Consider the following 25076-nt stretch of genomic DNA (forward strand, 5'->3'; position numbering starts at 1 on the left):
GGAGCAGCCTGGGCTAGTGGAAGGTGTTCCTGCCCATGGCAGGGGGTGGAACCCCCTAAGATTCCTTCCAATCCAAACCATTCTCCGACTGAGAAGGTCCTCTTGGTGTGAGTGCTTTCAGCCTGGGAATCTATTACAGTCAAAGAAGAAACCAACTCTCCTCTTCTTCTAAACTCTGTATCCATCCATGCTATTCCAGTCTGACATGAAAATTAACCCTGTAAAAATCCAGCTGCCCCATGGCTCTGCCTCAGCCACCTGTGAAGTCAGATGACGATATCCCATGTGGGACTGGGAGTATCTATGGCACATTCCAGGAGAGCAGATGTGGAGAAAATACCTTTGAAAGCTTACTGATTTTTTTTTTTTTTTGTCTTATGGCATATGGATTTAGAGTGGGGCTGTGTGTTCATGGAGATATCACTGGGGCCTTTTGAATCCTCTAGTGGAGGACAAGGTTAAAAAAACCAGATGATTTAGGTGACAAATTATACAGCTTAAATCACAAATATTTCAATGAATTCTGGCTGCTGGTGAATGGCAGTGTCCTGGCTGGGATGTGCATACAACCTTGATGGAGAAAAATTGGTGAACCCCATTATTTTCTGGCAAATTTTAGAAAAAGGAGGACAGAGCTGTTCATTTCAAGTTGCTCTCCTGGCTCCAGCAGAGTTAAGAGTTGCTGGAGCCAAACAAAATTCAGAAAATTTCACTTCTGAATAAAGCATGTGAGCCTGGCCCAGAAGTGGGCTGCTCTCTTCCTTTTATGAATCAGTCTCCAAGATATGCTCACATTCCTGAGGAACAAGCCTGGAATAACACGGTTGGCTTTGGGTGCAATACACTGATTGTGAGGAAGCAACAGTCTCCCGTGTATGAATAGCTTTTATGTTGCAATAGGTCAGAGCTATAGCATTCAGTGAAAAACGGCTTTTTAATGTGCTTTACAGGCTGTCAGGGCAGGATGAATGTAAACCACGGACCTGGCTGTGTCAGAATGATATTTTATTTTTTTGCTTTATCGCCCAGACGCAATGAATCTCAGATCAATTAGTTTTGCTTTGAAGTTTGCTCTTGATCCAGATCTTCAATAAAAAGGAAGTTTCCAAATCACTGGTCTGTGAACACTGTTTGTGATTAATTACCCTCTTATAATCTGAGGAATTCTGGTCGTCGCTGTATTTTGAATACCTCAGACTGCACGGGGAGTTTTATTTTGGCTGGTATATTTGGAAACTGCTAATAAACACCTACTTCCTGTTTTTCTTGCTACCGTGTATAACAAATTGTTAAAAAACTTGCTTTCCCATTTCAGCCTCCTGCCTGTTAGACCAGACCTGAACCACATATTGGTTAATCAATACCCTGTATCATTTGCCAGCGAATTTTCTCCACTGTTAAAAGCAGGACGTTGTCTGTGGCTGTAACAAAAAGTGAGTAACTCGAACAGACCTTAAACGAAGCCTCTGCTAGAGACAAATAATGACTGATCCGGTTTTAAATTCGAAAGGAAGCTTTCTGCAAAGCTTCCTAAAATAACAGTGTGTTTTCCTGTCGATGCCTGGGTTAATTGGGGATGGTCATGGATGTAGAGGCTTCGCTTCATCCCAGGAAACGATGCCGAGCCATGCCCGCGGTGGGAACATCTGTTTGGGCAAAGATTTTGAGGTTAACACTCTATGGAGGATGTTTGTTTAGACAGGATGAATGCTTTTGTGAAATCTAATATTAGGCTCTATCTAGGTATGTCCGCTTGGCACCGGCCTCTGCATTTTGTGCGCGAACAAATGTTAATTAGCAGGGAAAGAAAAAAAAATAATTCCCCACTTTGTGTCTGAAGTAACGCAGCGTAGCAGTGGGAATAGATTAGTTCAGCTGCTGAAAGGTCCTGTGGCTGTTGCCTGGTGCAAGTGTTATCAGTGTTTGTGTGGTGCTCCGGGGGTTTGTTTGCTGGCCATGCCCGCTCGGAGCGGGTGACTCACGGCCAGCAAACAGAGCCTGTTTGCAGCACGTCCAAGTTCCTTAAATCCATCGCTTTCGTGGCACTAGCGGTAACAAACACTTTCAGAAATTTCCCTGAAATGGTGCTTTCAGGTTGTTTTGAAGTCCAAGCCTTTGTTTTCACAGTCTGTGTTGCTTTTAACCTTTTACATTTCGAATATTTGGGTACCTGCTGTTCATTTACTCTCTTCGCTCTTGACTCTCTCTGGGGTAGTTGGCTCTGGGGGATCAGCTCAGAGTTTGGGTTTGGCAGGGTGGAGGGAAGGATGGATTTGCAAAGTGACAGTGGTTTCAGTGTGTGTCATGTCCTGCATTCCCACCAACATGGATTTAGGGCAGGTGTGTGTGAGTCACCTGGAGAGGACACTCTCTCTCCAGCCTTTGGTCCTGGTTCCTGCTGATGGGGTCTGGCAGCATCCAACTGGCTGCTGGTGGGCAGAGACCTGTGGGGTTCAGTTCGGCTGAGGGCACTTGGTGTGTCCAGCCTTGAGAAGAGAAACTGAGGGGAGAACTCATTGCAGCCTACAGCTTCCTCATGGGAGGAAGAGGAGGAGCAGACACTGATCCCTTCTCTCTGGTGACCTGTTATAGGACCCAGGGAGTGGCCTGGAGTAGCGTCAGGGGAGGTCTAGGCTGGATATTTGGGACAGGTTCTTCCCCCAGAGGGTGGTCAGGCACTGAACAGGCTCCCCAGAGAAGTGGTCACAGCACCAGCCTGCCAGAGCTCCAGGAGCATTTGAACAATGCTCTCAGGAGCAGGGTGTGGCTCTTGGGGATGGTGCTGTGCAGGGCCAGGACTTGGACTTGATGATCCTTGTGGGTCCCTTCCAGCTCAGCTTATTCCATGATTCTGTGATTCCTCTAAGTTCCCACTGCTGCAGGAGGAGGAAACCTTTCCCCAAGCCAAGTGTGGTTTGGTTGTCTCTGTTTGACCCTCAGGTGTCCCTGTGGTGGTACCAGGCCTTCAAGCTCACCAAACTATCAAAGCAGAGCACAACCCTGAGGATGCAGATCAATTCTGGGGTTCAAACCGCCTACAGATCTTGGTTTCTGGTGGATTTGGGTCCTCAATGCTCAAGATCTCCACAGCCTCAGGCTGCTTCTGCTGTGGTGAGACTGGGGTGTTGTGATAGCACAAACTTTAGTGGTACCAGCTGACTGGCCACGCTGGTGGTGGCTGGTCATGTGTGCTGGCCAGGTGCCACTGGTCAGAAACTCTGACTATTTCTGTTCCTCTGATTCCTCATTTTCAAAAATCTAAGTACCTCTTTCACGTCCAAGTTTTCGTCACTCTTCCTGCTTGTTCCTTTATTAGATGCTTATTTGGAAGCTCTTTAATGACATTGTTTGGAAGTGAATGGAGGCTGAAGAATCACTGTGGAGTAAAAAAGCTGCAGGTGTATGGGAGGGGAAGGCTCTCCCTTGCCTCCTCACAGGCTGGAACACCTCATGGCTGCTTCACCCAGCCAAATATCAATGACCTGCACCTGCCCAGGGAGGAGTTCCAGTCTGCTGGCACTGCCACTTCCCCCCCGCCACTTCTCCCAGGAACACCCACTGTCATGTCCCTGCACGACATCCTCTTCTCAGTTGTCTGCAGCCACAAGCCTTTAAAAGCAACAAAAAGGAGAGAGAAAGGGGAGGAGGTGGAAACACTCATGAGTGAGGGCTGGAAAATCCACCTGTAATTTTGGGCCATCTCAGCGTCATCCCTTGGGTTCAACATCTTCAAACATGACTCAAACATCACTGTCTGAGTCACCTTGAAATGGGGCAGGATGTGGGAAGTAAAACCAGCAGGCATCACGGAAATCTCTGAGTCAAACTGGTCTCCAACAGCACTGGGAGGGAGTTTGAGATGGAGGAGGACTCTGGGGTGCATAACCTCTCCAAGGGAAACGTGCTGGAGGAGCTGTGGAGGCTCCAGGAAAATGGGGCACCCCTCCCTTTGCTCAGGTGGCCAGCAGGTACCCAACAGCCCCAGCAGCATCAGGAGTGCTGAGCTTTGCCGAAGCATCCTTTTGTGTGCCAAAAATATCCTTTTGGCTGTGCTGGCAGAATTTTCTTCTTGACTTGCAGGACATTCAGTGAGTCAGGGCAGCCTGCAGCTGTGCTGTCACCTCTCCCACGTACCCTTCTGAGGCACAGCACACCTTAACAGGCACTGTTTGCTTTCCACCTCCCATGTTTTTGTTATATTTAGAGCCTAATTTTTGGCTGAGCTGCCCCCGTGTTGGGGCTGGCTGATACTCTCTCCTTGGAGTTGGCCCAGGGTTTTACGCCCTGCCCTCAAACAGCAGGACCTGTCCAGGTGGGTGGGAGCTGGCCAGATGTGTGAGCCTGGATTTTGGCAGTGGGGAGGGAGAAGGCGGTGGATAGAAGTGCCTGTCCTCCCTGCCAGCTCGCCTGTGGCAGCCTGGTGAGCTCAGATCATCCTGGAATCATCAAAAAGAGCAGTTTTGTCCTCAGGTTCCAGGTCTGAAGGGTTTGAGATATAGTCCCACTGGACAGAAATGAAATCCCCTGTGGAAGGAGGCTTTTTAACTTATTCTGCTGGGCACAGGGAGGTTAAATGAGCTGCCTGCAGTCAAACAGAGCTCTGGACCAGCTCTGGATCTTGTTGCTGGCCCCAGATTTCTGTATCACAGCCCCATTCCCATCACTTTTGGGCACTATAAAAGTCCATGGGATCAGGTACAGGTTGGTGCCACAGCACTGGGCATCATGGGGGCCTTTGCAGCAATTGCAGCTCAGTTCTGACCCTGTGGTTTCTTTGTGCTTCTCCAGAAGGATGTGATTAATTCCTCACTGGAGGAACAAAGCACCTCGGTTGAATATGCTGAAACGTATTAATGCCCACAAAATTATAAAGGAAAAAGAAAAGAGGAGGTAATCTGAAGAATGTTTGACCGTGAGCCCATTTGTGTTTTGAAATGACACAATGTGTGTGTTTTATGATAGCTGCAACCACTTTGTGTGGAGATAAGAGATTTAACATAATGTTTTTTTTCTTCGCCGTCATTTAGGAAAAAAAGAAGCCAACATACCATTGCTGAAAAACATAAACAAAGTGGCCTTTTATATCTCTTACTTAAAACTTGGGCTGTTCCAAATGTGTTTTTACTGAATGGCTGGTGGGTTTGGGGTTTTTTTTTTAAGTAGCAGAACACTGGTCAATTTTAAAACAGTTCCCTACAGCTTCCCAGGTAAATAAATTAGAAGTTGGAGCTGGTTTAGTAGCCACTTCCTGCCATGAAGGCCAAACAGGATTCATTCCCTGTTTTCTCTGTCACGCAAGGAGCGGGCAGGGAGCACACAGGTTATGACTAGGAGAGTGTTTCAACCTCCTCTCTGTTTAATTAGTCATATAATTAACACTTACTAAAAGGAGGTAATTTTTTCCAAACCCTTGTAAACTCTTAACCACTTCACTGAGCTGTTACTACTTTGAAAAAGACTGCTGCAGTAAATGCTGGTGTTTTCCAGCCTCAACTTTTCTCTCAACCATAACATAGGGATTGCAGAGTTGTGGACAAATCCTGTACCAAAAAAAGCCAATTTATTCACTCTGTCTCTCATAAGGCTGTGGTTGCCTTATAACAGGTGAAAGACTTAAGCTTTTAGTAAAAACCAGAAAAAATAGTGAGGTCAAAATGAGCTTAAGGTAGCAGGGAGGAAAATATGAGAATTCTGGAAAACTTGATGTGAAAAATGACTACTTGTTGTAAGGCTTCTTGTTGGCACATAGGCAGGGGATGTCCCTGCAGCTGTAACTACATCCCCTGGCCTCCCTCAGTGCTCAGATCCCAGGAGCTGGGTGTTTGCCAGGATCAGCCCAACCCCTGCAGATCCCAGGGGACAATGGAGCAGCACCATTCCTGACAGGATGAGAAGCAGCTGGGTGGGATGCGAGGTGAGATGTGATGTCCCCACTGACCCTTGCTGGATGAGAAACCACCTGCAGGCTGGGCCATGAACCACATCTCTGGGGTGATCCAGACCTGTAAAAAGTGTTACACTCCCCAAATTCCTATTTTTTTTTACCTGGATCATTTCACCAGGTTGGGTGAAGTGATCTAAGGGGAAAAGGCTCAGCCACGAGCAGCTCAGCCAATGGGAAGATCCTACCCCAGCTCCCTGGCTCTGCTGGTGGACAAAAGCCATAAATGAGCTACATTTGAGCTCAAATGCCCACAAAATTCCCTAAACCCAAGGCACCATTTTCCTCTTGGGAACTCTCAGCTCCAAAAGCAGGGAGTCATTTTCTCCCAGCTGCTGCTGGGGAATAACCCGAATTATTTCTTCCACATCCCAAAATTGCCAGTGTCAGATGCAAAGCCATGAGATCTTCTTTTCTCTCCCAGCAGAAGGACGAGGCCCCCGCAGGGACAGGGCAGGGGAGCAGGACAATGGTCGTGGGGAGAGTCCAGCTGTGCAGCTGGCTCTGATCAAAGCCTGGCAGCACTCTCTGTGTCCGACAGCCCTGTTTATGTTATCCAGCAGGGAACGGGCTCACATGGTGTTTCCTAACCTGGTTCTTGCTCCCATCTTCCCGGGAAATCTCACTGCCCTCTGGGAGTGGAGGAGGATGGGGAAGTGCAGCCAGCCCCTTCCCAGTGCTGCTGGGCAGAGAGGAGGGATGGGCTCCTCACGTGGGTGCAGCCCCCGTGGAGTGTGGCCGCTCTGGGGAGCAGATGTGCTGTCCTGGCGAGGGGAAACGCTCCCATCACAGTGATGGGAAACTCCCTCCCTGTGGAGTTCTTGGCTGTTCTGCTGTCCCTGACTCCAGAGTGTTGGAGTCACAATATGAATGCTTCTGTTCACAGGGTTTCTCCCTTCTTCTTCTTCATAGAGTCATAGAATCCTAAAATAGTCAAGGCAAGGGACCTTAAAGATCATCTTGTTCCACTCACCTGCCATGGACAGGGACACCTTCTATAGACCAGATTGCTCCAAGCCCCGTCCAACCACTCCCTGAAGACTTCCAGGGATGGGGCAGCCACAGCTTCTCTGGGCAACCTGTGCCAGGGCCTCATCCCTCTCACAGCCAAGAATTTCTCCCCAATATCCCATCTAACCCTCCCTCCTGTCAGTGGGAAGCCATTCCCCCTTGTCCTGTTACTACAGGCCCTGGTCCAAAGTCCCTCTCCAGGTCTCCTGTAGCCCCTTCAGGTACTGAGGGGCCACAAAAAGTTCACCATGGAACTTTCTTTTGTCCAGGCTGAGCAATCTCAATTCCCTCAGCCTTTCCTTACAGGAGTGGTGTTCCATCCCTCTGATCATCTTCATGGCCTCCTCTGGTTTCACTTCTTCACTGTGTGCAGGAGAGTTGGGAGATTGTGGCACTGGGAGGCTGCTGAGCACCAGGGCCTCAGTCCATGGACATTTGCTGAGCTTTTGGCCACCACTGCCTAAGAGCAGCCTGTGGGATATAAATTCCAGCAGCACTATCCCAAAACACCTGCAGGCCCTTAGGATGGAGAAACAAGCTGCAGTGTTTTCCTCTCTGGTCAGGAGTTTTGGGGAGTTACAACAAAGCACAAAGCACAGAGCACAGGCTGGATCTGCCAATGGAGGGGCAGTCTGGTCTCTTGGAGGTGAAAGAAAATTGTGGATCATGTGGGGATCTAGTGAATGGTGTGGGATTATGTGGGCTTTGGGGGGGTGGGGAAAGGGGTGCAAGAGGGGTCTTGGGGCTGCTGTGGTGCATCTTGAGGGTCCCCAGCAGATGCTTTGCAGGAGCACACCCCTGCCCATGTTTGGGGCTTTTTGGCACTTGTTTTACTTCTTTTGCTGGAAGTTATTAGTGTTATTCTGGTTGTAGAAGGACTCCAAGGCTCTTTCAAAGACCAGGGGCAGTTTGAAAACTTGCAATGGGAAATAGTCCCTTGATCACTCATCTCAGGGTGAAAATTAAGTAATATTATGGGGTTAAATTCTCTCCGCTTCAATTTTAGAGGGAAAAACTATTGCCTGCCATGGTGGCTGGTTGGTCCTGTGTCCTAAATCTGCTGTGTGTAGTAGACCCACTGATTAGTGGGTGACAAACTGCCTCAGGGCAGTGCTGAATGTCCCTGCACATCCCTAGGAGAGGTATCTGCCGTTACTTCTCACTCCTGAAAACTGTCACCTTTACTTTGCAGGACGTCATCCATCGAATTTCCTTGCACTCCTTGGAATGTGCTAAGTAATCAAAAGGAGCAGCTGACAAAATAAATGAGGAAAGTGTGTTTTTTATGGGGACGTCGCCCAAAGGGCAGGATGGGCCATTTGGGATGCACAGCTTCTGCCCTTCAGGAGTGTTGGTGTTCAGGTCCATGGGGCAGCTGGCAGAAAGGGTCACTCCCAGCCTTCGTGTGCCCAGACACGATCCCTCTGTCCTTGGCTTTGTTCAGTGTTATCTGTCTGCTTTCCTAATTAGCCATAGTCCTGCTACCTCTCCTAGCAGACATGATGCAAAATAAATGACCTAAGAATTCCCCCCAGAGCATGGCTCATTAGAGGTGGACCAAACACCAGGAAACACAGGAGAAGGGCTGGCCAGAGCCGGTCATGAGGTGAGCTAAATGATCTACCAGCCCCTTTCCCTTCACAGGGTGCAGGGCTGGGATCTGGGTCACACCCCAAAGGTTCCCTGGCTCACACCCTACAGCCACGCAGCTCTGAGTGCGGTCGGGCTCGCTCCGAGTCCACACACCCTTCCCAGTTATTCCACAATCCTCATGAACATATGGCTCTAGCAGTTGTCAAAAAATGTTGGACAGAGGCTTTGCGGTCAGCTTGATCTGTCCCATCTGGTCATCTGATCTCTTTGTTCTCTGGACTCCCATCCCTCCACTCGCTGTGGAGATAATTTGAGTAATGCTTCCCTTGTTTTTTCATTTTGCTGCGTCGTTATTTTCCCTGCTAGGAAGTGCAATCTTCTCCTCCTTGGCTTCGGGGATAAAAATGGTATGGCTTGACCCTGGCTGCCTGGAGAGATTTGTTTAGTCTTTCCTGTGTTGTGGAGCACACAGTGTGTGCAGCACAGCAAACCTGTCCAAGTTCAGCAGGACGGTTTGCTTTGGGGATGCCAGAAGAGATGAGAAATATTGTGCTCCGACCTGGGGATTTTGATTTTCATCCAGGTGAGGTGTGGTGGTAGGTCTATACCTTCATTTCTTCAAAGCTCTCTAAGCTGTGGGTTGCTCGGAGCTGCTCCCTTCATTCTCGATGTGTCCATCACCTTGCGCTGACTGGAGAAGGGATGAGGAGTCCCTGGCGGTCATGTCCATTGCAATTCCTCTCTCCTTTTTATCAGACCTCTGTTCTTCCGGACCCAGCTTTGGCTGAACCCCAGTGAACTTCCCCTCCATCCCAGTGCTCTTCCCCCTTCCCCGCCGGCGAGTTTGCCGCCGTGAACTTCCCGTGCCCGACCCAAGAGTGTCTCCGAGAGGTGTGATCCAAGTCATGGCAGGAATGGCTGCAGCCACAGGAAGGAGATCGCTGACCCACCCCTGGCTCCCTCCCAACCTTCCTAATCAGGAGAGGAATGTCTCTGGATGAGCCTGTGGCCACTTGGCTCTGCTGTGCGAGTGCTTCCTTTGCAAGCCATCTGTGCGGGTCACGCCGGGCAAAGCACACCCTGTGCCCTCATGGATCAGCATGTTTTGCACCACTGGCACCAGTGGGGAGGAAGAGGGCTGGGAGGAAGAGGAGGATGATACACAGACTGAGGAAGGCCTGCAGGGTGCTGTTCCTACCTTGCTGCACGGAGATAGGATTCTTCTGGGAAAGGCAACTCCTCTGTCCATGCTGAGGGTGTTTCGGGGTGTCCATCATGCCAGACAGTGCTTGTTTCTTGGTGTGGCTTTGGAGATTTGGGGTGAAATGGCAGCTGCTCTCTTCTGCTTGATGGTGCATGATTGATCAATGAAGAGGCAAGACTTGACCTTGCAAAGAGGGGTGTCTCATGAAGACATGCAAGACAAGCAGGAATGGTTTGGTGACTGTGAGGGTGGGGAGGCCCTGGCACAGGGTGCCCAGAGAAGCTGTGGCTGCCCCATCCCTGCAACTGTTCAAGGACAGGTTGGATGGGGCTTGGAGCAACCTGGGCTCGGGGAAGGTGTCCCTGCCCATGGCAGGGTTGGAATGAGTTGGTCTTTAAGGCCCCTTCCAACCCAAACCATTCTGGGATTTTGTGATCTCCTTTCTCATTGGGATCCTCACCATGGCTACTGCAACCCCATGGAGAAGGCTCGAATGGATGTGTCTGAGTGGTGTGGCAGCAACGGCTGTGCCTGATGGTTACAAACCCCCTCTGGCTGGGGTTCAGCCCCTCATCGTGGTGGGTCTTGCTGCTGTGCTTGGAGGCTCCAGCACGGTGCCCATGGGTCGCTCAGGGAACTCTGCATCCTGCAAAACTGGGGGCAGGTCCTGGTGTCAAAGCCTACTGCCCTCCCAAAGCCAGTGGTGGAGTCGATGGGACTCCACACTGGAATAAGGCAAACAGGATTTAACCTTTGCTACAGCATGTCCCAGCCAAGAGCTATTGTTAACAAACTTGGCCCCCATCCATTTGGCCTGGGTGATTCGAAGAGCAGAGAGTAAATAATCTGACATTCGAAAGAAGTTAGTATTTACAAACTTGGGGCCTGCTCCTGCTGCCATTGCTGTTGGGGGAAAGGGTTTTGCTGTAGGCTTCACCTTCGGAGGAGCAGGGCCCTGCAACAGAAAGGATTGCAAAGTAGAGCAGCTAAAATTCCTGTAAGCAGATTTGACACCCTGCCCTGCAAATACAATGGCAGCTACTGTTAGAGCAGGGCCTGAAAAAAAGCCCCACTGAAAATATCCCCTTTACACCTCCATGCAGGTCTGTGGAATGCCATTTCTTTATTTGCCTTAGTATTTTCCCTAATAATTTAAGCTGACGCCTCCATGGTGGCATTTCTAAAATATTAGAAAAAAAAAAATTTAAAAAAATGTTCCCCGTAGTTTTCCTCTTCTTGAGTGGATTTTTAACCCCGCTTTTATTCCACGATCTTTCCAGTGCTTCCACTCCCACAAAGACAGAGGCACATGCTCGTCTGTGAGTATCCTGTAATCCTATTCACTCCATGAATGCTTGAATGCTTCCAGTTCAATATGGATGTAGGTTTGGCAGCCCTGGGGCCTGGGCTCGCAATAAGTAACTTCATTGATGGATCAAGCCAATGCCTAAGGATAACTCCGAGCTATCACGGAAGTCAGAGCTGGAAAAGACCAGTGGGTTCTTCCAGCCTGTCTCCTTGCCAGTGCAGTGCTCTTCGTTATGTCTCATCAGAAAGGAGATCCAGTTCTCTGGATATTTGGTTTAGCTTGGACACATCTGCTAAGGTCTGCAGATTTCAGTCCAAAAACAAGAGTTATTTCTTCAGTTACATTTTCAAGTATTTTGGGAACTTTCTGCCAGAGTGTCCTTTGTTTTTATTTCCTGTGCTTCCAAGATGTCTATTTAAGCAATTTTGCATGCACCTGTAATGCAGAGCCCTGCAGATTTATTTTAAAGAAAAAGGTGCAGGGGATGAATGTCTCATTAGCACTACTTTAATCACTTAATTTTGGAAGGCAGCTGCCAAGCTCTGAGCTGGAGCATTGTGAGCAAGGTTTTCAGGGGATTTTATTTCTCCTGGAGTTTTCTTGGCAGGGACAGGTTGCAAGAATTGGTAGCTGAGCGGGTAGTGGAATTGTCTGTTGGAATTTCCAGGTAACCACAGGCACAGATAGCAGGGCTATTTCCACATGCAGACACAGCAAATTTCAGCTCCTTCTGGGAGGGTGGTGACCACTGGGGCTTCCAAGGATGCCCCCCAAAAAGCATCCTAATGATGCTTTTACACACATGAAGGAGGTTGGCTCAGGGGAAACCCAGGACAGGAGTCTGTTGTATCAAAAATGGTGCCTCTATGCTGAGATATGTATCTGTTATATTATAGATAATATATTATAATATAAAAAGTATAGTAGATAATATATAAAATATGACATGCAATAGATAAGATATTATAGCTACAATTGTATATCTATAATTATATATATGAACATTACTTAGAAATATTTTTTAAATTTTTTAATTGAGGTTTTAGAGCAGAGTTCCTGGTACCACTAAGTTAATACTGCTGCTGTGGCTCTTGGGTGGTGTTAGTAGGGTTAAGGGATGAACTATAACCTTTAAATTAGGTACAGGTGCAAAAGCAGATTTGATAAGCACCGCCCATGAGGTGGAAAGTAAAGGTGAAAAGCAAAAGTAATACTGCATTGAATATGTTGCTTTGTCTCTGTCCAAAGAAGCAGAGCAGAAGGAGCAAAGTAGTTTTATTGAATAGCTAAAAAGTTACAGGTAAAAACTGAGTTTTGATATTGATTTGATATTTGGTCACTGCAAAGAATCATCTGATAGTTTGATGTTGCTAATTTTGTCTGGCTTAATGCTGAGGCACTGGCAGAGGTTTCCTGGAGAAGTTGTGGATGTGCCCCATCCCTGGAAGTGTTCAAGGCTGGGCTGGATGAGGCTTGGAACAACCTGAGATAGTGAAACTCTCCACAGCAGGGGAGTTGGAACAAGATGATCTCTAGTCCCCATTCAATTCTGTGATTTTTCAAACCTCAGATTAATCAGAGATTAATTTCAGAGGCTGATATTTCAACATGGGCAAACCAGAAATCTCCCATGTTTTTAGCAAGGATAACAGGAGCTGACTCAGTGAGGACTGACAAGAGGGAAGGGCTAATAGCACCGAGCCAGTTGTATCCAAAACCTGCTCCAACAAGATGAAGCCTGAGCAAGGAATTAGCAGTTGGGGACAGCCAAGAACTGCAGGCTGTTTCTGACCAGAATTTGTGTCCTGATTGACCAAATTTTAAGGGAGCCTCCACAGATGTAGGAGTTATTTAGGTCTTGTTTCCAGAAGTTTTGAAGGCGCCCATCTGCATGTAACCAAGTCACTGGTTGGTTTTTGGGAGACATAACTGATATTTTAGGTAAGAACAGAATCAGGTGGAGGATTCCAAGGTATCTCTGGGAAAAGTAAATGAGGAGCTTATTTTGTTGTACTGGAAAGTCTCATGCACTATCGATTATTCTTTGAGTGAGCTGACAAACACGATGTTATTTATGGGACATGAAATCTGTACTTATTAGCTGTTTAATCCTACCAAAAAAAAAAAAAAAAGGAAAGTAACATCAGTCCACAAGTACCCAGCAATGGAGTTAGCACATGGAATCAGGTTTATTCTTCCTTCCCTCTTTTTCTCACTCTCCCTGTTACTTGATCTATCATTAGTCCGTCCTGGGAGGGAGAAAGTGGAGCTGCACACACTTGATCAAAGGACACTGCAGTCCATGAGAAAAGAATCAGCCAGAAGATGGTGGAAAGCCCTTGCTCAAGCAGCCTGTACTGTGTCCAAGTTATGTATTGAGTGTCCCTTAAAATTAAAATTAAAATTAAAATTAAAATTAAAATTAAATGTAGTGGTTGACCCAAGAGCCAGGAAATGCATTTCCAAGTTGCTGTCACTTCTGCATATGCATCCTTTGGTGCAACCATTTCAGAGCGTGGTGTTTCAGCTCCCCTGGGTGCTTTTGCACTGTCCCTTCTCTTTTCTGCTGAATTCTGAGTCAAGACACAAATCCTCCTGCCTTTGCAGAGCAGATGTTCCCCAAAAATGCTGTGTGGAAGCATGTAATGACTGCAGAACTTTCCCATTCTGCCCCTTGGCCAGGACCTGCAAGAGGCTGTGCCTGGGCTTGGGCATTCACTGATCTTCTGCACTTTCTGTTGTCCTTCTATGGTGATCTTCTAGTGGTGTCAATGCCCCTGTTGCCATGGCATTGCTCCCATGGCCAGGGAAAAGCACTAATCAGTGTTTTTCCTTCCTCAGGAGTTTGGTAGAAGGGGCAGATAGAGCTGCTCATGTCCCATAACTCCCCTACCTCCTGTCAGCTTTGTCATGGATGTTGAAAGGCCATTCCAGGAAGATGGTTGAGGGTTTCATTGCAAGAAATGATACCTCCTCTTGCCAGATTCCTCCTAAAAACCCCTCCAAGGTATTTTATTTTATTTTATTTTATTTTATTTTATTTTATTTTATTTAGAGATAAATACTGAGGAAGCAGCACTAAGAGAAAGAACATCTCCGTGGGCACTGGGAATGGGACTGCAGCTGTGTTGATCTCCAGATTGAAGCAAAGCAAAGTTAGGGAGAGGTGATATGTAGAAAAATTTCTGTATTTTTTCAAATAGCTGTTAAAAAACCAGCTGTGCTTTGAGAAGACAAACCTTCCTTGTAACCTATAGGTGTGATTATGTGCTTTGTCATCTAAATATGCAAACACCATAACGCTTCTAAATGTTACCAAAATAATTCTAAGCCTTATCTGAGGCAACTGCATTTGAAAGCAGTGAAAATGTTAATGCTAACAACATTTTTTTGTTGTTCCCTAAATTCCTATCCTTAATTTAATATAATACACTGCTGTTTTAAAGGGATATTAATATTCTTTTCAAAGTGTTTGGGACTTTTACATAATTTAAAAAATATTTGCAGCTGTTTTGAATGTATCTGCAAGTACTGATAGACAAAAGGCATGGATATCCATAAGAAGGTTGTCATAATACATTCCATATTAACGTAAGCAAAAAAGAATGTTTGCTCAGGAATACCAAAAAAGGTGATTGGAAGACCCACTTTTGTGGCCTTAACATCTTCCTGCTAAACAAGTTACACTCCTTTTTTTTTTTTTTTTTTTTGCTGCATTCTTAATTGGTTACTTGCATTTGCCTTTTAGAATTAGCAGCTTTTTTGCATTTGGATCATCCATAAAGCTGAGCTTGGGCCATTTGTTTTAGATTTCCAGAAATGATTTATTTGTACTGTAATGGGATGGAATCATACAGTGTTTCCCATTTGTTTTCAGCCTTAGTTCAGAGTGTAGCTTAAGCTCTCTTAGTATATCTGGGAGTGCTGATTCTACTCCCATGTCCAAAGCCCACAAATCTTTTCTTCCACGCTGTTTGTACCTTTCCCTCACTGCATAAAAATTGAGGTCTCAGGGTCAATATTACATTGGGGGGAAAAGTGGAGAGATTATCTCAGTGGCTTAAAAATTTTGCTCCTGGCTAAATCAGTAAAGGATGGGGTGTGAATGTGTGTTGTGGTAATGAACAGGGCAAAAAACTTCTCAAATAAGTTTCTTTTCCCCCCCATGCCCTGCATTATATTAGGACTCCTGACAGAGGATGGGATCTTCCTTAGGCTGTGTGCTGGGCATAGGCACAGCACTAGAACCTCTTTGGAAGGGGATATCCACTAAAGCTACTTCATTTTCCTTCTTTTTGATTCATTGGGATGCTCCATAGTTGTAGAAGATAGCAGTCTTTTCTTATAATAACTGACAATTGTGGAAACCTAGAAAAAGAGGGTAGATGGGACCTCATGGAGCTGTCTTGTCAACCCCTCTTCCCACAGTAGGATTGGCTATAAAAAGAGACTTCTGTTGCATTTCATCTTCTTTTCTTTCAGCCTTTACATTAAAAAAACCCACAGCAGCAGACCAACAACGAATAATACAGGGAACAAAGGGAAGCAACAATTTTTATGATAGATTTAGAGGTGCTTATGGCTGTGTTTGAGGGCACTTCTGTGTCCATGGTGGTTTATGGCCATTTTTGATCAGTTATTGCACAGATCTGGGCTTGTAATGAATGGACTGTCCCTCTCACTGTGATAATGGAACATGAGAGTATAAAAACTTTGAAGTGCAGGAGGCAGCTAAAAAGAAAACAATAAACTATGTATATGAGACTGACTTGTTGCTTGGTGATTAAGAGATGAGGACCCCATAGGTCAGCTCCCTATAGGTACAAACAGATGTTTGCACTGTTTCACAGCTGCTAAATATGATATAAATCCAAAGAATTTCTCATGTTTTTATAAAGTTAAAAAAAAATACCCAGACAGCAAATTTTTGGTCATTCAGATACTCTTACCAAATGACATCTGGTTTCTGTACTGCTTATTTAAGCAATCCTTAAAAAAATGTTTGCCAAGGGGAATAACTCAAACCTTTTAGTTCTTCACCATATATAACTGTACAGTTTAGATTACAATGTAGCATGCAGAGTTTATTATAAGCAATGCAGTTCTTAATTTCTTAGCTAGCAAGTATTACTTTAAAGAAAATAGGATAAATATTATGTAATTAGTTCAGGGAAATTCATGTATAGTTACATTTCAGAGTACCCAAGTTTCAGATCCAAACGATGACAAAGAAAATGAATTGTTTCCATATGTTAGGAGATAGCCCCAGTTATGAGCAGAGAGCTGAGACATAAAAATGCAGCGGGGTTCCCATTAAATGGAAAGACACAACTGCAGTGAGTGGAGAATTGGGATGTGAAGGTGCTCTGAAGGCACCACAGCTGCTGCTGGGACCAAAGGAGAAGGAGAAATAAGTGGTTTCAACAGCAGGAGATCCTCAAGTCTTGTGCTCTGACTTGCTGATGCCTAAAGAGATGTGAATTTTTTCACACGTCCCTATTTGAAGATTCATGACGTCTCTCTGGGTGCTCTGAGGTCTCAGAAAGGGTCGTGTCCATACTGACGCTGTTCCTTCAAGGCACTTTCTAATGAGTCTGCCACTCCTACCTGGCCACCTATGAGCACAAAGCATATGGGAACTTAACACCCTCAAGACCTCCATCCCTCTGCCAAAACTGGTTGAAATTGGCTAATGGGCTCCAAAGTTATTTTCTTTGGGACTGAGAGGGGACAGACGGACTTGCTCTTAAGGGAACATAATTGCCTGCATCTCATGTCTTTTGGAAGCCAAGCTAAAAATCTCGGTATTAAGCTTATCATATAAATTATATATGCATGTATTTTACAGAGGAAGATTTATTGCCTTCAATATCTAAGCATTTTATGCTTTTGAAGTAATGTGTACTTTGATCCAACAAATACTTACACTTTCAAGTCACCCAGTGTGCTGAGGGTTCAATAATGCTGCTTATTTGGAGAAAGATAAATCCCAAAGAGCTGAAGGACCATAATTAGGCTGTGATCTATGTGTTTTCTTTGTGGTCTTCTCTGCCATTTTTTGTTTCAAAGGATTAAGGCTAGAAAGGGTGTATTGCTCATTAGGACCTCTGAGGGCTTCTTATCGACTCGGTGACTCCCACCCTTTTTGAATTGGTGGATGTGCAACTTTCCCCAGTTATTCTGAATCTAACAAGCATGTTTTTCTTCATTTCTTTTCACAGGCCTGTCTGTTAGTCTTCAGATAGAAATTTGCACGTCCACAGTGTCTATAACATTAAATTTATCTGTATCTGTGGTCTTTCTTGAGGTGCCTGGCAATCAACAGCTTTCTTCCCTCTCTTTGTCGAGCAATTCCAGTGTCACAATTATCATGAATCATCCATTTTGTATATATCTCAATGACTGGTTGGGTTTATTTTCACATGAATACACACATCCCATAGTACTGCTTGGTAGCTAGAAGCAAAATGTGGTCATATGTTCTGCTGTAATGGCATGATTGCATTTTTGTCTGTACTTTTTTGCTCTTCTTGATTTGGTCTGTCGCCACCATTGTGAGATGCACTGGACTAATTGCCCATCAGATGACAGGGAAACGTGCAAGTCCTTGAAAGTGGAAGCTGGTTTATATGGACAAGAATGGAACCAGCAGCGAGTTTATTCTCCTGTTTAAGCTCCTGCAAAAGAACGTGCTATATTAGAAACCTTCTTTTGGGGCTCGGGGCTATTAACTTTGCTCCACATTTGAGCATCACGCTGAGATCCTGCTCCAGGGCAGAAAAGCCAAATGCTGCTGCAGTGCAAGTATTGCTGCAGTTGTAATTAGTGGTAATAACAACTATCGTGGGAAAAGTCCTAAAAAATATTAATAGCAGGACTGGTTTAATTACAATGGTCCTCATGCCTCTGGTGGCTTCACCCTTCCCTTTTCTGAAGCTCAGCTTTCATTTTATTGCCAGTCTTATCAGACTGGATATTGTCCAAACTGGTACATTTGAAGGGTATTTTCCTGTCAAATAAACAACAAACCCCAGTGGTTAATTTGTATTATTCCTCTCCACTCTTTCTCCAGCCAAAACACAGATTTACTCCTCCTGCCACAGTCCCACAACTTCCTGTTTAGTAGGAAACTTGATTAACTTGTTGGCTCCGTCAGTCTTGAAGGTCTTGCTTTTATTAGGAAGAAAATTGTTTGTTCTGCTTGCACAAGACTTCGCTGGGAATGATTGTTCACAGTCAGGTGCTTCAGGCACAGCTTTTAACTGGAGTTAACTGGGAGAAAACCACCACGGGGGCAGTTCCTGGAGAAGGCACTGCTTCAACACTGCCTTAGGTGTTGCCAAGCTGAGATAAACTGGGTTTGTAACTGGATGTGCCCACCTGCGAGCACCAGGCTTGCCCTAGTTTGTAAAAGAATTTGAGTATGTTGCAGTATGTGACCATTGAGAGGTTTTTTGTGGGTTTTTTTTCTTTGGCCTGATTTAAATAAGCAGACTAATTCTTGCAGGTGGGGAGAAATTAATCTTACAGTTGTGTCTTGGCCTCTGTTGACCCTGTGAAGCTCCAGCCAAGGGCCCAGAGGGGTTGACAAATTTGTTTTCACTCCTGGTTTTCTTTCCTGCTTGGTGTGTAGCGATGTGCTCTGGCAAGGGGCTGGGGGTACTGACAGTGTTTGGCAGAGAGGAGGAAATCAATAGCTTCACACTTCTTGAGAGCAGGTCTGGTCCTCCAGGCTTCAAAGCAGAGACCTGCATTTGATGGAGGAACTATTTCTAAGTTTTGTAGGTCTTGAGAACATTTTACCGTAGAGTGACATTGTCATCATATAGGAAAAGGTTGGTTTTTGAAGAATTCCTGGAAGGTTCTGCTTAACTATTTTTATTCTTTTGATGCTGGGGTATGCTAGAGAAAAATGCTACAGAAAAAAACCAAAAGTGGGAAAGAGGACTTTTCAGGTGAGCATTATGTCCGTGTGTAGTAGAGGCCCAGTAAGGACATCATAAACCCTTAAACTTTTGTTCTTCCTGTGAGAAATGCAGTATATTTGTGATGCTATAAAATGCTACTGTGCATTCAAGTCCGTAGTCTTTGTAACTCCTGGGCATCTGTAGATAAGTACCATTTCTGTGTACATTACAGCAAGGTCTAAAGCCTTTAAAAAAAAATCAGGCAGAGGTATTATTTTGGCAGAAAGCTTTTACATTGACTTCCTGATGTTTGCAAATATTTCTGCAAGGTTAAACATTTCTGGAGAAGTCAGCTCTAAATAAATAAATGTTGCAGCAAACGAGGAATACCCTGAGTGGGTGTACTCCAGCTGTTGGGGTTCACTGGATGAAATGTGTTACACATCTTCCCAAAGCTAAGCGATGACAGGCGTTAACTAGAAACTCTCCTTTCTTAATCATCATCACAGTAGTCTGAAAAGGTGGAGAGGGGAACATCCCAGGATCTTCTGGGTTTAAACCCAAATTAGCATGAACATCATCAAGGCTCGTCAAGAAGCATGCTCTGGAGTCAGGCTGCCGTGTGGAGTAAACATGGAATGTGATGCAATGTGTCTGCTGCTTGCAGACTGAGTTTGACATTTTTGCTTAATTCACCATAGCCATGCGAGGGGAGCGCACGCTTCAGACAAATTCCACTGTTGTTATTGCTCTGCACTGCTGCAGAGGCAACACTTCTAATTAGAGACTATCTCCACATTTGGCTTGGCAGCCAAAATAAACTTCTAGGAGTCGCATGCTGCATGGCTTTTATCTCCACGGTGGTGGTGGTCTCTTTCCAGCAAGTAGGATTGCAAACACACGTGGGGACCAAAGGCATAAACATTTTGGGGGGAAGTTCAGTTAAAGTCCCTTAGCACTGCATTGGAAAGCCCCATCCAGCAAGGTTTCTTTTCCATGTGACTCCCCAGTATTACTGAGAGGAAAAGGTTTCAGCTGGAGGAAAGGTCGAGATCTGGGGTGTGTAAGAGCACAAGGAAAAGGAGGATATTAGTGAGAAGCTGTGGAAGAGCAACATATGGAGGTCTTGTGTGTAGATCTTGGGGCCCTGTGTCCCAAAGCAACAGACCCTCTTGTTCCAGGACATCTCATCTCACCTGGACCAAAGTGACGCCCAACAGAGTCAGGGGGAATGCCCACATTGGTGGGCACAGCAAATGCTACCTGTCTTCAGCCAAAGATGGTTTCTGTACTGTGACTTGCAGGGGACAGCTCTGTTTGGGATGGGTTTTCAGGAGTGCCTCAGAGGGAACTTCAAATGTGACACTGAAATCAAGTAGTGGTGTTCATCCTCTACATCTGCCTGGATTTTTGGTAATGCATTGAGTTAGACATCAAAGGAAACACAAGCTTTCAAAATGTTGTGTAGCAGAAGAGCAAAATGCAGCTTTGGATGCTAAAACCCAAGACCAACATGGTTCCTGGGCCTCCTGACTCCCTGTCAGAGGAAGCAAAATCTCAGAGCAGCCCAGCACAGGTTGAAATGTGCTACTTTATGTGGGGCTTCATTATTTCTCTGTCCCCAGACCTGACTGCAGTGACACCTCTGGAGCTGGGCAGACCTCACCCCATGCCGAATTCCTTTCCGCTGAGGCGTGCCAGCAGCCCACCCCGCGCTCCAGATGTTGCTGCTCTCTGAGAAACAAGAACTTAATAAGCCAGGCTCACCCTTCCTCCTGGGGTTAGCCCAAAGACAGCCAGAGATGGAAAATTGCTGCTCAGTACCATGAACAATGTGCTTGGTCAAAGAGCAGTGCCAGCACTTTGTCTTAATGGAAGAGAAAGCCGAGACGCACAGTGCAAAAATCTGAGCTGGCAGCAGCCAGCGACTTTAACATACATTGAAAACTATCCATGAAAGAGCACACTTAAACCAAGAGAAAAAGCCCTGAGGTATATTTAGACAAACTGAAAAGGAGCGAGGATCGGGGGTGGGGGGGAGAGAGATTCTGTGTGGCTTTCATAGGTTACGTTTTTCCCAGTCTGTATTTCACTTGGGTTTCTTTCATTGGCTTATCACGAGCACACGCACCACAAAAACACACATGCGCAGCAGACTGCAAAAATGAATCTCCTGTTTTGCACGCACAGGACCCGGTTTTGCCATTCCCCAGAGGTGTTGGAGCTCTGCTCCTTTAGGATTTGGACAGACCCTGGATATTTTTGTCCTCAGCCCTGTGTGTTCACATGGTCACTGCTTTTGCTGCGCTAAGTGGCTCTACCGCTGGCTTGTTGTCTTGTTCCGTGCTTTGTTTTCCTGGCCTCCTCCTCCCACCCTTCTCAAATAGGAGACTTTCTTCCTTACAAGAGCCTGAAGAGTCAGGAAATACAACATCCCCCTGTTGCTGGGGTAGGGTGGCTCAGAACTGATGTTGTAACCTACCAGAAACCACATTGGGAAGGTGTCTAAGCCAAGATGTTCACCTGGGATCTCGTGTCCTGCTCTTGCACAACCATCTTCCCAACATTCTGAGCCCTTTCTCCATTGGGATTCACTCAGCTCAGTCCCACTTCAGGTCCCAGCAGAGCTTGAGGCGCTAAAATGCTGCTCTTGGCCAGGCTGGCAAGTGCTCCTGGAACACTTCGTTGCAGGGAAGTCATCTGACGTTGGAATAAATGGGCTGGGATGGTGACCAAGACCGGAAGGGAGCACAGGGGACATCGGTCCGGATCCAGGCATTGTGTCCTTGGGTGCGATACCCCGCAGACACGGAGTGACAACATTTCTCCATGAAGAGTCTCATTAGCTACCAGGGCTGGGTTTTCGGTGAGCTGTTACTCAGTGGAAGGCACTGGAATCTGGCCCAGAATAACCTCCCTCCAATTTCTCCCTCCCTGGAGCTGCAGGAGCCTTTCTGCACCCCCATTCTGCATGGCCAAGCCCGGGTCCTCGGAGACCAGTCCTGTGCACATCCCGAGCTGAGCACCAGCCCATAAATCTTGCTGCTGAATCCAGGCAGTGAAATATGAACAAAGGAAACCACCATGCAGTGCGGGGGTAGGGTGGGGAATCGCTCTGGCACCCTCCTTGCTCGGAAAGAAGTGAGAAAACATGGCTTTGTGTTGCTGTTGTTGTAGTTGTTGTTTTATGGTTTCTACAGATGCTTCCAATAAAAGAATTGTGAAACTATTCCCATCGGTGGCCTGTCCTCTACCCGCAATAGTGACGGAGAAGTTTGCTGGATTTCCATCAGCAGAACAATTTGAGTGTGGACTCTACTGCTGCAAATTTAAGAAAGCTCTCCATTTGCTGCCTGCCAAGGAAACAGGTGATTTTTTATTTATTATTTTTGGACACTGGCAAGTGATGATGACGATCAACTTCAATTCAAATGCGTATGTCTTAATACTTCTGTTATTATGATTTTTCCTTCCTGGTCTATGATTTGTTGATTATATTTAATAATCAGTGTTAGTAATTAGTGTTCTGGGGCTTCAACCATGACCTCTGTCTGCGCTAGTATTTGCAGTCTCCTGGTGTGCTCCACGGAATGGGATGAGAGCATGGCAGAACAGTCACTGGGGAAGATGTTGAGCGTGGATGTTGAGACTTTCTCAGGAATGGAGCAAAAGTGGTGTGGTTTGAAGACAGATCCTCATCCAGAGTGAAGAGATTACATTTTATTTAGGAAGTAGCTTCTTAAGCGAAGTGGACAACTGGCTAGCAAATGTTGGATGATACATTTAATTCATAAAATTCCGTTCCTGGGCATGACCTTAGGAAACCAGTCCTGAGTTTGTTGTTTTCAAACAGAGTTTGGGCTTATAAAAGCAACATTTAGGCATGCAATAGCTTTTTTGAGAAACATGACATTTTTTCCCAGTATTTTCTGCTCTAAATGCAGTCTTCTAGAAGCAAAATGATGTTTTCTTTCTCTGCTCCCCCTGTCCTTGCCTGGCTCTGAGGCTTCCAGTCCTTGATTATGCTGCTGCAGCTTCTTTAATGAGGTTGCAGAGACATCGCCGGTATGGTAATGTCTTGGGTGGTGTGGAGCTCTGGAAGAGCTTGAGCAGCAAGGGCTGTGTCTGCAAAGGAGGGAAAATATCCTGGAAACATCCCAGCTCTGGCTCTGGGGCTGGACTGTTGCATGCAGAGCCAGAAATGAGACCCGATCTCTGCTTGCTGGGAGAGAAGCAAACATGTGGTGCTTGGGTTTTGTCCCTCTCCATGATTGCACGTGTGGTCTCCTACCCTGGCTCAGCAGACACGTGGCATCTGCTCAGCTCTTCGAAGGGCTGAGTCCTAAAATATTAAGAGAAGGTAAATAATGAAAAGAAAACAAAATTTAAAAAAAAAAAAGAAAAGGAGAAGAAAGCCCAGCGGTCGCAGCAGGATCTGACAGGCTCATGCTGGAGTGGACATTAAGCAAATGGCTGTTCTTTACATCACAGGGCAGAAATATGAAAAATATGAAATATGTAGCAGGGCTGCATGAAAAGGAAAATGTAATAAGAGTAGGACAAAGAATGTCACATGTTCCAACCGCATCTGAACTTGGCAGCAGCAGCCCAGGGAAGCCCATGTAAATCCTAGGAGCATGTTAAAAGCATTTTCACCCCACAAAGACTGACACGCATGAAAAGTATCTTTTCAACAATGTCAATCAAGAGCCTGGAGAAATAATTTACTAATACACTGCCTTGCAGGGACACATGGCTGATGGGAACAGTGTTCACATCTTGGAATGGGAATTAATTCAGAGTGGGTTTGTAACAGGGGCAGAGAGGTGTGAAGTTGTGTGAACAAGCTTGTGTGTCATTGCTGAATTTAAATATGGTGAGCAAAGAGAGAGATTTCATCAAGGGGCAAAAGGAAAACACAACAGCAGAAGGAAAGTGCAGGAAAATGAAGCAGAGACAATAAAATGTAACCCCAGACCAAGGGGTGCTGTGGAGAAAGCCTTAATGGAAAATGCTCTGGGTATTGTCTAAGTCACATGGAGAGGAAATTATCATCCAGGCGAGAAACCCAGTGCTGGTGTGTGCAAAGGGAAGCAGCTCAGTGCTGCAGCAGGAGTGGGGTTAGATTGGATTCGGGATTGTTCAGAACCTGCCCTGGCTCAACTGTGCCCAGAGGAGCAAATCTTCCTCCCAGAGAGGTTCCTCAGCTGAGCCCTGACTTCTGGAGGCAGCATGGCCATGGGTCTCTCTCCTTGGCCTGTCCTTTGTGTATTGTAGACATGCCAAGATCTGCAAAGACTTAGCTACACTGGTATTTCTTCCCCTTGAAAAAATATACTTTCTAATTTATTGAATTAAGGGATAGATGTTATTTTGCATCAAAGGGGATATGGTGAAACCTTAGCATGTTAATTTATTCGTATTTAATTTGGCTGTTGCAGAAGGAAATACTACAATATCTTCCTGAAAAAAAATAATGTATTTTGATTGATACTCAACTGATTTGAGGATACTCAAGGACAGGGCAAGGAATTTTAACCTTTTTTTTTTTTCCCATATAGGTTCCTGTCAGCTCCTGCAAGTTGAAAAATTTTGGTTTGGAAATAGTTATGGAACCACTTCCCCCAAAGCTCTGTGGGGTGAAACCTGACAACAGCCAGTGTGTGATCATGTCTAGGGATGAGATCAATGTTGCAGGCAGGGTAGGTGGGAGCTGTCTGTAGAAGAGGAAGAGCTGCTCCATCTTTATGATCACTCCTTTTACTTATGTGGAGTTCTGATAACCCTTAATAGTAAAAGTAAGCTCAGGCCATTTCTTCTCATCCTGTCCCCTGTTCCCTGGCAGCAGAACCTGATGCCCCCTGGCTGTACCCATGGAGTTGTGCAGAGCCACAAGGTCCCCCCTGAGCCTCCTTTGCTCCAGCCTGAGCCCCTTTCCCAGCTCCCTCAGCCACTCCTGGTGCTCCAGACGCTTCCCCAGCTCCATGCCCTTCCCTGGACACACTCCCATCACTCAATTTCTTGTCATGAGGGGCCCAAAACTGAATCCAGGATTCGAGATGACTGCAGGGGGATGATCCTGTACCTTCCTGGCCTTTGGAATAGTGGCTA

General features: G+C 45.9%; 1 long non-coding RNA gene across 1 annotated transcript; it reads left to right on the forward strand.

Annotated features, from left to right (window-relative positions):
* Positions 1-1322: 1322 nt before the first annotated feature.
* LOC121673985 lies at positions 1323-24900 on the forward strand. The gene is made up of 3 exons (XR_006019383.1): positions 1323-1433; positions 22166-22333; positions 24527-24900. It is a non-coding gene; the product is annotated as an uncharacterized LOC121673985 (long non-coding RNA).
* Positions 24901-25076: the final 176 nt, after the last annotated feature.

The sequence above is a fragment of the Corvus kubaryi genome, unplaced genomic scaffold (genome assembly GCF_017639235.1).
Source record: "Corvus kubaryi isolate FWS band 111438036 unplaced genomic scaffold, C.kubaryi_AGA036_p1.0 66, whole genome shotgun sequence".
NCBI classification, from domain to species: Eukaryota; Metazoa; Chordata; class Aves; order Passeriformes; family Corvidae; genus Corvus; species Corvus kubaryi.